General features: G+C 39.3%; 1 protein-coding gene across 3 annotated transcripts in view; it reads left to right on the forward strand.

Annotated features, from left to right (window-relative positions):
* The window catches only part of C32H4orf36 (chromosome 32 C4orf36 homolog), a 30,388-nt gene that overhangs the window by 17,595 nt on the left and 609 nt on the right, over window positions 1–12,184 (forward strand). The gene's annotated exons all lie outside the window — the stretch shown is intronic.

Genomic DNA, 12,184 nt, shown 5'->3' on the forward strand with positions numbered 1-12,184 from the left:
GCATGAGCCACCTGGGATTGAATACCAGTTCCACCACTTATTAAGCTGTGTCATCTTGGACAAATTATTTAACTTTCCTGGGCTTTAGTTTCTTCTTCTGTAAAAAAGTGGGTAGTAATAAGGGCACCTGGGTGGCTCAGTTGGTTAAACATCTGACTCTTGATTTCAGCTCAGATCATGATCTCAGGGTCATGAAATCAAGCTCTGTGTTGGGCTCTGCATTAGGCATGGAGCCTGCCTAAGATTTTTTTCCTTCCATCTGCCTCTCCCGCAACTCATGTGCTTTCTCTCTAAACAAAACAAAACAAAACAAAACAAAACAAAACAAAACAAAACAAAAGTGGGTAGTGATAGTTGTGACAAGTAAATGAGTTAAATATGTAAAGCACCTAGAGCAGTGCCTGGCACAGTGTAAGCACTAACACAGGATTAGCTTCTCTTACCATTACCCGTTGTGCTTAGTACTACACAGGCCCTTGCAATCTGGAAATTCATTTCTTTCAGTTCTGAGAAATTACATTAAATTTTTTGGTAGATATTTCCACCTTTTCATCTTCTCTATACATTCTGGAAGTACTATTATTCTTATGCTACGTCTTCTGCACTGGCCTTCTAATTTTTTATCTTTTTTCTCCTGCTTTCTGTGTTTTTGTCTTTTGCTCCAGTTTCTGGAAGAAGCTCTCAGTTTCATTCATTGTTAAGTTTTTTATTTCTGCTATTCATGTTTTCCTCTGAAGGCTTACTCCTCTCATTTTTAAAAACTAGCCTGTTTTATTCATAATCTATTCATAAACTATTTTCCCTTAGCTCTCTGAGTTCATGAAATAGATTCCTTTCCCTGCATTGTATGTGTTTACTCAACACTGTTTTTCTGTTAATTTTTATCTCTGTCTTTCATGTGAAGAGCTCTCCCAGTAATTTAGATGTGACAGCTCATAGCTTAAGGAAGTAAAGGTGGCATGGCTAATACATGTCTGACTTCGGAGTCACAGAAGAAGTAGGAACCACAAGATAGTGTCATGGATTGGATGTGGTTGAGAGAGAAGATGTGGGTGAAGGAAAGGGAGGAATGTAGGATGAACTCCAGGTCATGGGTTTGGGAAAGGAAGAATTGTCTTGGGTGTGTGGAGATACAGTAATTTGAGGTATGTTGGTATTTGAGGTTCTTGGTAGACATGAGTGGAGATCTCTAGTAGCAGTGGACTTTACAGGTATGCTATTCAAGAAGGAGTGAGCTTAGAGAAGAAAGGTGAAACCATAGGTGTCTTTGAGCTCATCCAGCAGGAGTATGCAGAATGACCGAGGGGGTGGTAGTGAACATTCTGAAACTTCGTTTGGCAGTGTAGAAGAGGCAGACCTTTAGGGGAAAATGGCTTAGATAACAAAACCCTAGGTGAATTGCATGCTGTATTTTATTTTTAATGAAAAATATTATGGTATAGAAACTTAATAGTAAATAATTGAAATTTTTGGAGAGGATCTTCATTTTTTTCAGTTGATAAAAATTTCTTCAATGAAAATATTTTCTCAAGGGTCAGAGGAGGAAGAGAGAAGGGAAAAGAGAAAAGAAAAAAACCCCATATAATAAAAACTTAGATGTAGAAGCTCTTTTGGGTGCTCTATTTATACCCTGTAGTCCTCACAACAACCCTACAAAAGAGAAAGCTCAATAATAGAGCAGAGCAGAGTTCTAACATCAGAGGAGGAAGTTTGGGGACAGGGCAGATCTTAAGTCAATGATTGACAGGGCAGCAAGCATGAAGGGGAGAAAAGAACTCTTCCTTTGTTTTCTGTCTTTAAGTACTGTTTACATCCAGTGTAGAACAGATTTAGGACATTCAGTGTAGGGCATGGGCCACCTAGGATTGAACACCAGTTAGACCACTTAATAGCTGTGTCATCTCAGACAAATTACTGGGGTCTTACTATACTTGGCTTCTCTAGCCTTTTTTCATCATGGTCTTCAGAATAATCTTCTTTTTCATTCCAGTAAATGGTGCTGCTTCCATTCCATTTTGTAGACCAAAAACCTAGGGGTCATCTGTGTTATCTTAAAAATTCTTGAAAAAGTGCCACTTTGGGAGAGAGTGATCAGAGGATTTGATTTCTCCTGTTCCTCCCTATATATGCTTTTATGTCTCTTTTTTTTTAAAGTAATTTCTACACCCAATGAAGGGCTCGAACTCACAACCCAGAGGTCGAGTCATATGCTCTTCCAAATTAGCTCCTTCACCTAACCCCTAATTCTTCCAAAACTAAAATAACCTCCCTAAAGTAACCTCCCTAAGGTGACACAGCTTTAAAAGAGGTAGAACTGAGGGCTCCTGGGTGGCTCAGTTGGTTTAAGTGTTTGCCTTTGGCTCTGGTCATGATCGCAAGGTCCTGAGATTGAGCCCTATGTTGGGCCCCCTGCTCAGTGGGGGCGTCTGCTTCTCCCTCTTCCTCTGCCTCTTCCCTGGCTTGTGCTCTCTCTTTCTCTGACTCAAAGAAATAAATGAAATCTTAAAGAAAAAGAGGTGAAACTGAGATGGAATTCTAGATCCATGTGAATTCAAAGTCTAACCTTTTCAGAAGACTATGCTTAGTTCTCCTTTGGCCTGGTTGTCTGTATGGCCTATTAAGCAAATATTGGAGAATATGGCTGGTATGGGGCACGTAGGTCCTTTACTAAAATTTGGAATGAGGGGTGATTTTAGCTCAGTGGTTCTCTATGAAGGGTGATTTTTGCTTCCCCCTTCCCTCAGGACATTTGGCAATTTCTTTAAACCTTTTTGGCTGTCTTAACTACAGGATATCATAAAGACATCTTATGAATAAAGTCCAGGGATGCTGCTAAATATCTCACAATGCATTGGACATACCCCCACAACACATAGGACATACCCCCACAACAAAGAAATTTGCAGCCCCAAGTGTCACTGGTGTCAGACTGAGAAACCCTGATTTAGCTGATTGGTTTAAGCAACTCAGGACACATTGCTGAAACAGAAGTTTGGATCAGACTGCATGGCTGGGGTAGGGTATTTCCCCAAACGAAATGCAGACCGTGACAGGAGGAGGATGAGTGCTGGGCAGCAATTGTCATGAGCTAGATGTCTCCTGTATTCTTTTGGCTACTTATAATCACTCATACTCTTCTTTCTGTATTATAAACCCCCCTCATTTATTTCTCAAAATTGTATCTGGTTATTGCAACTGCTCCAAGTCCAGGATTTCAGTTGTCTCTAGTCTGGATCTTGCAACCAATGGCTAAATAATACACCATTAACCATAACACAGTTGGCATACCATGATGGATAGATACATATCATGAAAAAGTTTGGCCCTTTAGTCTCACAGGTGGTCTTGGGCCACAGACATGGCATTCTTCCTTTGGTATTTGGGGGAAGATGGCCGAGGAGTTGCTGAAACTATTCAGACTTCACTTAGCCATCAATCCACCATTAGGAACCTCAAAGTGAAAATCATTTATAATTTTCTTTCACTTCATTTGGGAGACAAAGGGGGAAGGAACAGACAATAAGGACATTGTTAGGGAAGTTTAGAGATCTTTTCATTGTACTTCAGAACTAATAGAACCTATAAGAAGAACCTAGTGATCGTGGCTTACTTTTTTTTGGAATTATGGACATAACATATTAGTCTTTTTCTTTTTTTTTTTTTTTTTTGTTTATTTATGATAGTCACAGAGAGAGAGAGAGAGAGAGGCAGAGACATAGGCAGAGGGAGAAGCAGGCTCCATGCACCGGGAGCCCGACGTGGGATTCGATCCCGGGTCTCCAGGATCGCGCCCTGGGCCAAAGGCAGGCGCCAAACTGCTGCGCCACCCAGGGATCCCATTAGTCTTAATTGATTCCTAGGGAAGGCAGTGTTGTCAATGTACTGGGAGTCTCAGGCTCTATTTTCCAATTTTCTAGTAGGCTTCTACCTTCCATTCATGTCTCCTTACAGTTTCAGTCCCTCTCCTCTTTGAATTATCCACCTCCACTCTGAGGACTTGTTTTGCTCCTTGTAACTTTCACAGCATTGGAATGTAGGTGTCATCATCTCATGGACTGCAATTGCTGGTGTCATTTTGTCTTACATCGAATTAACTTTCTGTCAAAGCAACTCCTTCCAAGTTCCAGAAGCAGACTTCCTCTCATTGTGTTAGAGATTGCTCACCAGAGGACTATTTACTGTTGGAATTTAGTCTCCTCCTTTCACCACATATGTAGAACAGGTAGGATAAGCACAACATGAACCCAACATACAAACATTTACTGGGCCGTGTTACCTATACCACCTCCTTCCCCAGAAGCGCTGTTTTATCAGAGATCAGGTGTTCCCAGGAGAATGGCCTTTAGAAATCTGGCAGTGTAGTTTAACATATTGAAATTGATTTACATGAATTGTGGAAATAGCTGACATAATTTCCTTCAAGATAAGAGGAGGCTTATTTCCTAATGGCAGTTTTCTTTTATCATGAAATCACATGACAAGTTGTGTGTGTGTATATAGATATAGATATCTATCCTTCTATATATCTTTTACCCCTCGTGGCTCTTTTAGTATTTGAAAGAAATTTTCTAAGCTATGATACAAGGTTTTGAAAAATTAGAAAATTAGAAGCAGGAGCAAAGGAGACTATTTATTTTTGATACTGACATTGTTATTTTTCTGGGTTAGATGCAACAGATGTTATTAATAATAATAACTAACACAATAGCTAATATTTATTGAGCACTTAAAATGTTCCAGGCAGTAGCTAGAAAATGTCAGATCAAAAATCTGGAAGTATATACCAGATGCTTGCAGTTGATCCCCGGTTTTCCTGTAAAATGTAGACGCTTGAGCTCCACAGCACCCTTTATTTTGATTAATTTTGGTCAGAGTTCTAGGTGTGTGTCCTCTGGCTTAGCAGTGGAGGGTGGAGAAAAAACACTTCTGATCCTTTTCAAGCAAAGGCTTTAGGGTTTAACCTCTGTTGAAAATATATAAAAGTAAAGTATATAAAGAACCATTTTCTAGTAGTGAAAGGGAATATAAGGGAAGGGAGAAGAAATGTGTGGGAAATATCAGAAAGGGAGACAGAACGTAAAGACTCCTAACTCTGGGAAACGAACTAGGGGTGGTAGAAGGGGAGGAGGGCGGGGGGTGGGAGTGAATGGGTGACGGGCACTGGGGGTTATTCTGTATGTTAGTAAATTGAACACCAATAAAAAATAAATTAAAAAAAAATAAAAAAAATAAAAAAAAAATTAGACCAAAAAAAAAAAAAAAAGAACCATTTTCAGCATTACTGAAAAGTGTGTGGCTTTCCCTGGTCCTACCCTTTTTTTTGGGGGGCAGTTCAGTTATGTGGTCAAAGATTTGTTTGCTTATATATTCTTTTAGGGAGGCCACTATAAAATAGCTTACAACCTATAGCAAATGCTAGGGATTATTTCTTGAATTTAGGATCATGAGTGTTTGAATTGGGTAGCTACTTCAAAATAAGAGCTATTCAGACATGTAAATTAGGATATTCCCCTCTTCAGCATGGCTATTATTCTTTCACAATGTCCGTCAACACGTTTTCTGTACACCTGTTGCCGCACCTGATAAGGCCTGTGAGTTAGAGGTGTAGGAAAGTGAAGAATAATGACCAGGATGTGACATATAGTTTGAGTGGCAGGAATAATATATTTTTAAAAGACTTTATTTATTTATTCATGAGAGACACACACACACACACAGAGGCAGAGATACAGGCAGAGGGAGAAGCAGACTCCATGCAGGCAGCCCAACGTGGGACTTGATCCCGGGACTCCAGGATCATGCCCTGAGCCAAAGGCAGATGCTCAACCACTGAGCCACCCAGGCGTCCCAGGAATAATATTTTATATAAGTGGAACTCATGAACTTTTATTACTTCATCTATTTTTTATGTATAGTATGAACCCTAGATTTGACTCCTATGATCTTGCTTATTATTTCTTAGCTTAGCTCATGGCAGATTGTTTAACCTCTAAAACTTTCTCTGCTCTCATGGGTAAATGAAGATAATAATAGTACCTGAATGATAGGATTGTTGGGAGGATTAACTGAGACATGTGTAGGGGAGGAAAACATTTTTTTTCCCTCCCCATTTTGGACTCTCCAACTGGGACCCTGTAAATTAGACCAAAAGACAGATTAACAAGGGAAAATGAAGTTTATTAACATGTGCATTGCAAATACACATGGGAACCCTCAGAAATGAGTAACTCAGAGAGGTGTTAGAACTTGGGTTTATATATCATCTTAAAAGAATAGAGAAGTAACAAGATGAAGAGAAAGGACTTTGAGCCTATAGGGCAGGAAAATTGTGGGAAGGCAAATATATAGGGGAACTAATGGTAGGTAAGGGCTAGTTTTAGCACGGTTTGTATGTAGATTCCTCTGATGTAGATTTCTCTGGGCTGGTAAGAGTCTAGAGGTGTATCTTGGGGTTAGCTTCTGTCATTCCTGGTAGAAAGGGAAAGGGAGACACCTTTACCAATTTATGTCTGTCTTTAGGCAGATAGAGGGGGGACAGGGAGCTGTTCTTGTATCTGCTTCTTCTCAGTTGCCTTTTGCTCAAAATAATCCTTATGCCAAAGTGGCATATTTTGGTGTAGCATATTCTACTACCCTTCACATGTAAGAGACCTATCATAAGACCTGGTACATAGGAAAGAATAAGTGGTAGTTGTTTTTAATGTTATTATCACAGAAAATCAGTATCAGTAATTTGCTCTAGTGGTTGACGAATCCAATTAGTCATATTCATTACAAGGTTTTCTTCTCATAATTCTAGGGTTCAGTCTGTGAAAAAATTTTTTTAAATATTTTATTTATTTATTTGAGAGAGAGAGAGAGCATTAGCAGGGGTTGGAGCAGAGGGGGAAGGGAGGGAGAGAAAATCTAAAGCAGACCCTATGCCAAGCACAGCCTGGTGCAGAGGTTGATTCCAGACCCCAAGATCATGACCTGAGCTGAAACTAAGGGTCGATTGGTTAGTTGACTGAGCAACTCAGGTGCCCCAACGTCTATGAAAATTTATGGTTATAATCTATTAAAAAATTTAAAAAAATTTATATCAAAAAATTTTATGGTTCTAATCTTAATAACATCTGATCTAATGAGCTGACATCAGAAAAGGTCATTGGGAAAAGGACCACAAATACTATTATAAATAGCATGCCACCTGTGCAGGTTAACACGTCTTTCCAGTTGATTCTAGGTGCTTCATTTTCCCTTCTGGTTATTTTATTCTGAAGGTGGAGTAGGTACTGTCTCAGGATCAAGAGTTTGTCAGCCCACTTGTATATGTTCTGACTTGGCCCATCAGTCCTTCTCACGCCCTTACATTCCATTTTCTGCAGGTATCTCTTTCTGGAACCTTTGGTATTTGTGAGCCTCCCTTATAAAAACCAAAGAACAAAGACAGTGATTGAGTCATCTCAGCAGTCTGGCTGCTCAGAATCATCAGACTGTTACCAACTTTTTGGAACTGCTTAAAATAACCACAATTTCCTCTATCTCTGCTCCTTTTTCTTCAGCTCCTTTTTCTTAATTACAAAACAGTAATTCACAACTGTTTCTGTATGGAATCCTATATATAGAAGCAATCACTGTGAAAATTTTAGAATTAAATTTGGTGTCTTTATGTTATTATTATTTATTATTTTAAGGATTTATTTATTTGTTCATTCATTCATTCATTCATTCATTCTCTAGATTCAGTGTGGGACTCGAACTCACAACCCTGAGATCAAGAGTTGCATGCTCTGCTGACTGAGCCATCTTATTATTTTAACATGGCTGGAAGCATTCTATTCCTACCTATATCTACCTATCTTTTTTTTTTTTTTTTGCTTTACCTTCTAACATAAACATTTTTCATTTTCAAAATATTTACATTTTAAATAGCTCCATAATATCTCATTGAATCATAATTTACTTAAATTTATTTCACTTTGGGGATTTAAATTGCCAGCTTTCTGCATTTATAAATAGTCATGGTATTGTAGATAAGAATGTATTTATAAATAACAATGCCATTATAAATAGACACATTTCCCCTCCCAAATTAATAAATTTTTTTAGTATTGTAGGTTATTTATCAAGACAGCTTTTTATACTTATAGTGACAAAGGCTATTTGGTACAAAGTGCCAGGCTTTTCCCTGAAAGGTTATATGAATTTTCAATTCTTCCTGCAGTATAAGAATATACTTTCACTTAACTTTTATCAACAAGGGATATTCATCTTAAAATTGTTTTCTTAGTGATAGCACATATTAACTTGTTTTAATGTACTTTAACAATTATTAGTGATATTGATTTCTGTGTATTTTTTTCTCTATGATTGTGAACTTGTGAATTTTCGTTCAAATACTGGGCTGTTTTTTTCTGCAAGATGATGGTATTTTTGAGGTTTGTTTTTCAAAAAGAATATAGAATTAAGTTTGTTTTTAAAAATATTTTATTTATTTATTTGAGAGAGAGAACATGACAGAACCTGAGCAGCGGGCGGGCAGAGGGAGAAACAGACTCCCTGCTGAGCAGGGAGCCTGATCCTAAGACCCCAGGATCATGACCTGAGCCGAAGGCAGACACTCCATGGACTAAGCCACCCAGGCAGCCCCTAGAATTAGTTTTTAAAAAATTTATTTTATTTTATTTTTTTAGAATTAGTTTTTTTTTTTTAAAGGTTTTATTTATTCATGAGAGACACAGATGGGGGGAGAGAGAGAGAGAGAGAGAGAGAGAGAGAGGCAGAAACACAGGCAGAGAGAAAAGCAGGCTCCATGCATGGAGCCTGATGTGGGACTCAATCCTGGGGCTCCAGGATCACACCCTGGGCCAAAGGCAGGCGCTCAACCACTGAGCCACCCAGGCATCCCTAGAATTAGGTTTTTTACCTTGTGTCATGTAACAGTCTATTTTCTTACTGTCAGTTTCCTTTAATTTTGAGTTAGATAAATAACTAATTTGGATTAAATGAATAAATAATTAGTTTGGATTAAATACATAATTTCCTTTTGTTTTGAATCTACCTCATGAGTTTACCTAAACTGTTGGAGCCTATAGGATTTTTTCTTTAATCTTTTTTTTAAATAAGCTCTACTTCCCAACATGGGGCTTGAACTCAAGACCCCAAGATCAAAAGTTACATGCTCTACGAACTGAGCCAGCTAGGTATCCTAGAACCTATAGGATATTTTATGTCCTTCAAGCATCTGGATATTTCCCCTTATACTAATTTTCAGAGTTTGGTTAACAATTCCTTAGCCATGTTTATTTACCTTTCCTTTTGGCACTTTCCCTTCAGCCTTTATTATTCCAGACAGAAGAGGCTGGGCTTTTCAGTTGGTTTTCTTTTCTTTTTTTTTTTTTTTTTTTAAGATTATTTATTTATTCATGAGAGACACAGAGAGAGAGGCAGAGATATAGGTAGAGGGAGAAGCAGGCTCCATGCAGGGAGCCCGACACGGGACTCGATCCCAGGTCTCCAGGATCACGCCCTGGGCTGAAGGCGGTGCTAAACCGCTAAGTCACCCAGGCTTCCCTCAGTTGATTTTCATAAAGAATATCTTTGACCTCTAATTCTATTTGCAGTAAATAGGAATGCATGAAAATGTTTCCTGTGATTTGTACAGCTGGATCTCAAAATTAAGGTGCATACATGTTGCACATATTCAGGTGCATTTTAAGCTTGTGAGCACATGTAATAAATTTAGAGATTGGGGATTAGTTGGTTTATTTCTCCATGTTTATGCCAAATTGTGATGTTTTATCTCTGAGCTATGTTTAACTGAATGTCAGTCTTTTCAGAATGATCCTGCTATCGAATATTTTCATTGCTTCCCATCAGTGTGTTCCAGGGGATGAGGACAGGTGGAGAATTAGACTAGGATTTAAATCCTAATGTTAATTTACTTATCTAATAACCTTGGAAAAATCATATGACCCTAATAGGTCTTTGTTTACTTATCTGTGAAGTGAGAATGATAGTAGTTACCTCTTAGAATGGATGTGCAGATTGAATGGGATCTCCTGAACTATTTCACTACCTTAAGGTATACACTGAGGGGGGCACTTGATGGGATGAGCACTGGGTATTATGCTATATGTTGGCAAATTGAACTCCAATTAAAACAAATATATAAAGCAGAAAAAAAAAGGTATACATTTGGTCATGCTTTTAAAAAATTTCTCATCACTTGAATCCCTACATGCCAATAAATTTAAGATCCCTTATTTAAATCTCCTTTACAATTTTTTAAAAGATTTTATTTATTTATTTACTTCTTAAAAATTTATTTATTTATTCATTCATTCATTCATTCATTCATTCATTCATGAGAGACACAGGGGGAGAGAGAGAGGCAGAGACACAGGCAGAGGGAAAAGCAGGCTCCACGCAGGGAGCCCGACGTGGGACTCGATCCTGGGTCTCCAGGATCACGTCCTGGGCTGAAGGCAGCACTAAACCGCTGAGCCACCTGGGCTGCCCAAGATTTTATTTATTTATTTTAGAGACAGAATGCAAGCAGGGACAGGGGCAGAGGGTGAGGGGGAAAGAGAGAGAGAGACAGAGAGAGAGAGAGAGAGAGAGAATCCCAAGCTGAATCTGTACTGAGTATGGAAGCCAGTGCAGGACTTGATCCCAGGACCCTAAGATCATGACCTGAGCCAAAATCAAGAGTCGGACACTTAACTGACTGAGCCACTTAGCTGCCCCTGAAATCTTTACAAATGACAAGACTCCAGGGGCTTACTTTTTCAAGGGAGTTTTCTTCCCAGATGGGGACAAACTGGGAAAAGCATGGCATCTACTGGTAGGCCCTGGTTTCAGCTGCTGCTGTTTTGTTGGGACCTTTTGAATCCACTGGTTCCATCCAGTCTAACGGACTGTTATCCATTGCTACCTTGCCCCTTCTGGTCCAGATCTTTGCATACAATGTGGTGGTGCCAAAGGTTGGCCTCTCAAGGGTACTTCTTTTCTTTTCTTTTTTTTTTTTAAGATTTTATTTATTTATTCATGAGAGACACACAAAGAGAGGCAGAGACACAGGCAGAGGGAGAAGTAGGCTCCCTGCAGGGAGCCTATTGTGGGACTCTATCCTGGGACCCTGGGATCACACCCTGAGCTAAAGGCAGATGCTCAACCACTGCACCACCCAGGTGCCCCTTGGGTTGTCTTATGACAGGCTCACCAAGCTTGGTATAAACATTGGCTTATTCTTGGGCTTGAATCAAGAGCTGGTGGCAATAGGTCCTCATGTGGACCTCTGATGGCCTCCAGCAAGCAAGATTCTCCTTTCACAGCTGCTTTTAAAGTGTCTCTACCTAAGCAAGTTTATACTTTATTCAAATAGTCAGATTTTAAAAAAAGATTTATTTATTTTAGGGGAGAAAGGGGCAGAGGGAGAAGGAGAAAACCTCAAGTAGACTTCCCACTGAACATGGAGCCTTGGGCTTGATCTCATAACTATGAGATCATGACCTGAGCCAAAAACAAGGGTCAGATGCTCAACTGACTGAGCCTCTCAGGTGCCCCTCAAATAGTCAGATTTTATTTTACATTTGTATTTAATTTGTATTTTTAAAAACGATTTTATTTATTTTTTTGAGAGAGCAAGAGAGAGCACAAGCAGAAGGAGGGGCAGAGGGAGAGGGAGAAGCAGGCTCCCTGCAGAGGGCCTTGATCCCAGGGCCCCAGGATCATGACCTGAACTGAAGGCAGATGCTTAACTGACTGAGACACCCAGGTGCCCCTTAATCTGTAATTTTGCATAGTAAACATGCTCAGAGCATTTTGTCATGGAAAATAATTTGCTAATCCAAAAATAAACAATTCATAGCTAATATCCTTCTTAAAACAGTTAGAGGTGTTTTATAAAGTGTTCCTTGTCACCATCCATTGCCCCATAAGTCAACTTTCTGCTTTCTGTGAGAAAGGGTGTGGCATCTGCTCTTTTGTAGTTTTAGTTTCTTGGAACCATATTTTCCTTGTCTGGTTTTCCAATGAAACGTGCATCTGTGTGGTTAAGACACACAGAGGGGCCCCTGGGCCATTGTGGTCAGAGGCTGACCTCAGACTCTGACTCCAGCCTTCAAGACAAGCTCTGTATTACATTCTCTTGCAGAATTCCCAGACCTCACCACGAGGCCCAGGGGTGTGGCATCTCAAA

The sequence above is a fragment of the Canis lupus genome, chromosome 32 (genome assembly GCF_011100685.1).
Source record: "Canis lupus familiaris isolate Mischka breed German Shepherd chromosome 32, alternate assembly UU_Cfam_GSD_1.0, whole genome shotgun sequence".
Lineage (NCBI taxonomy): Eukaryota > Metazoa > Chordata > Mammalia > Carnivora > Canidae > Canis > Canis lupus.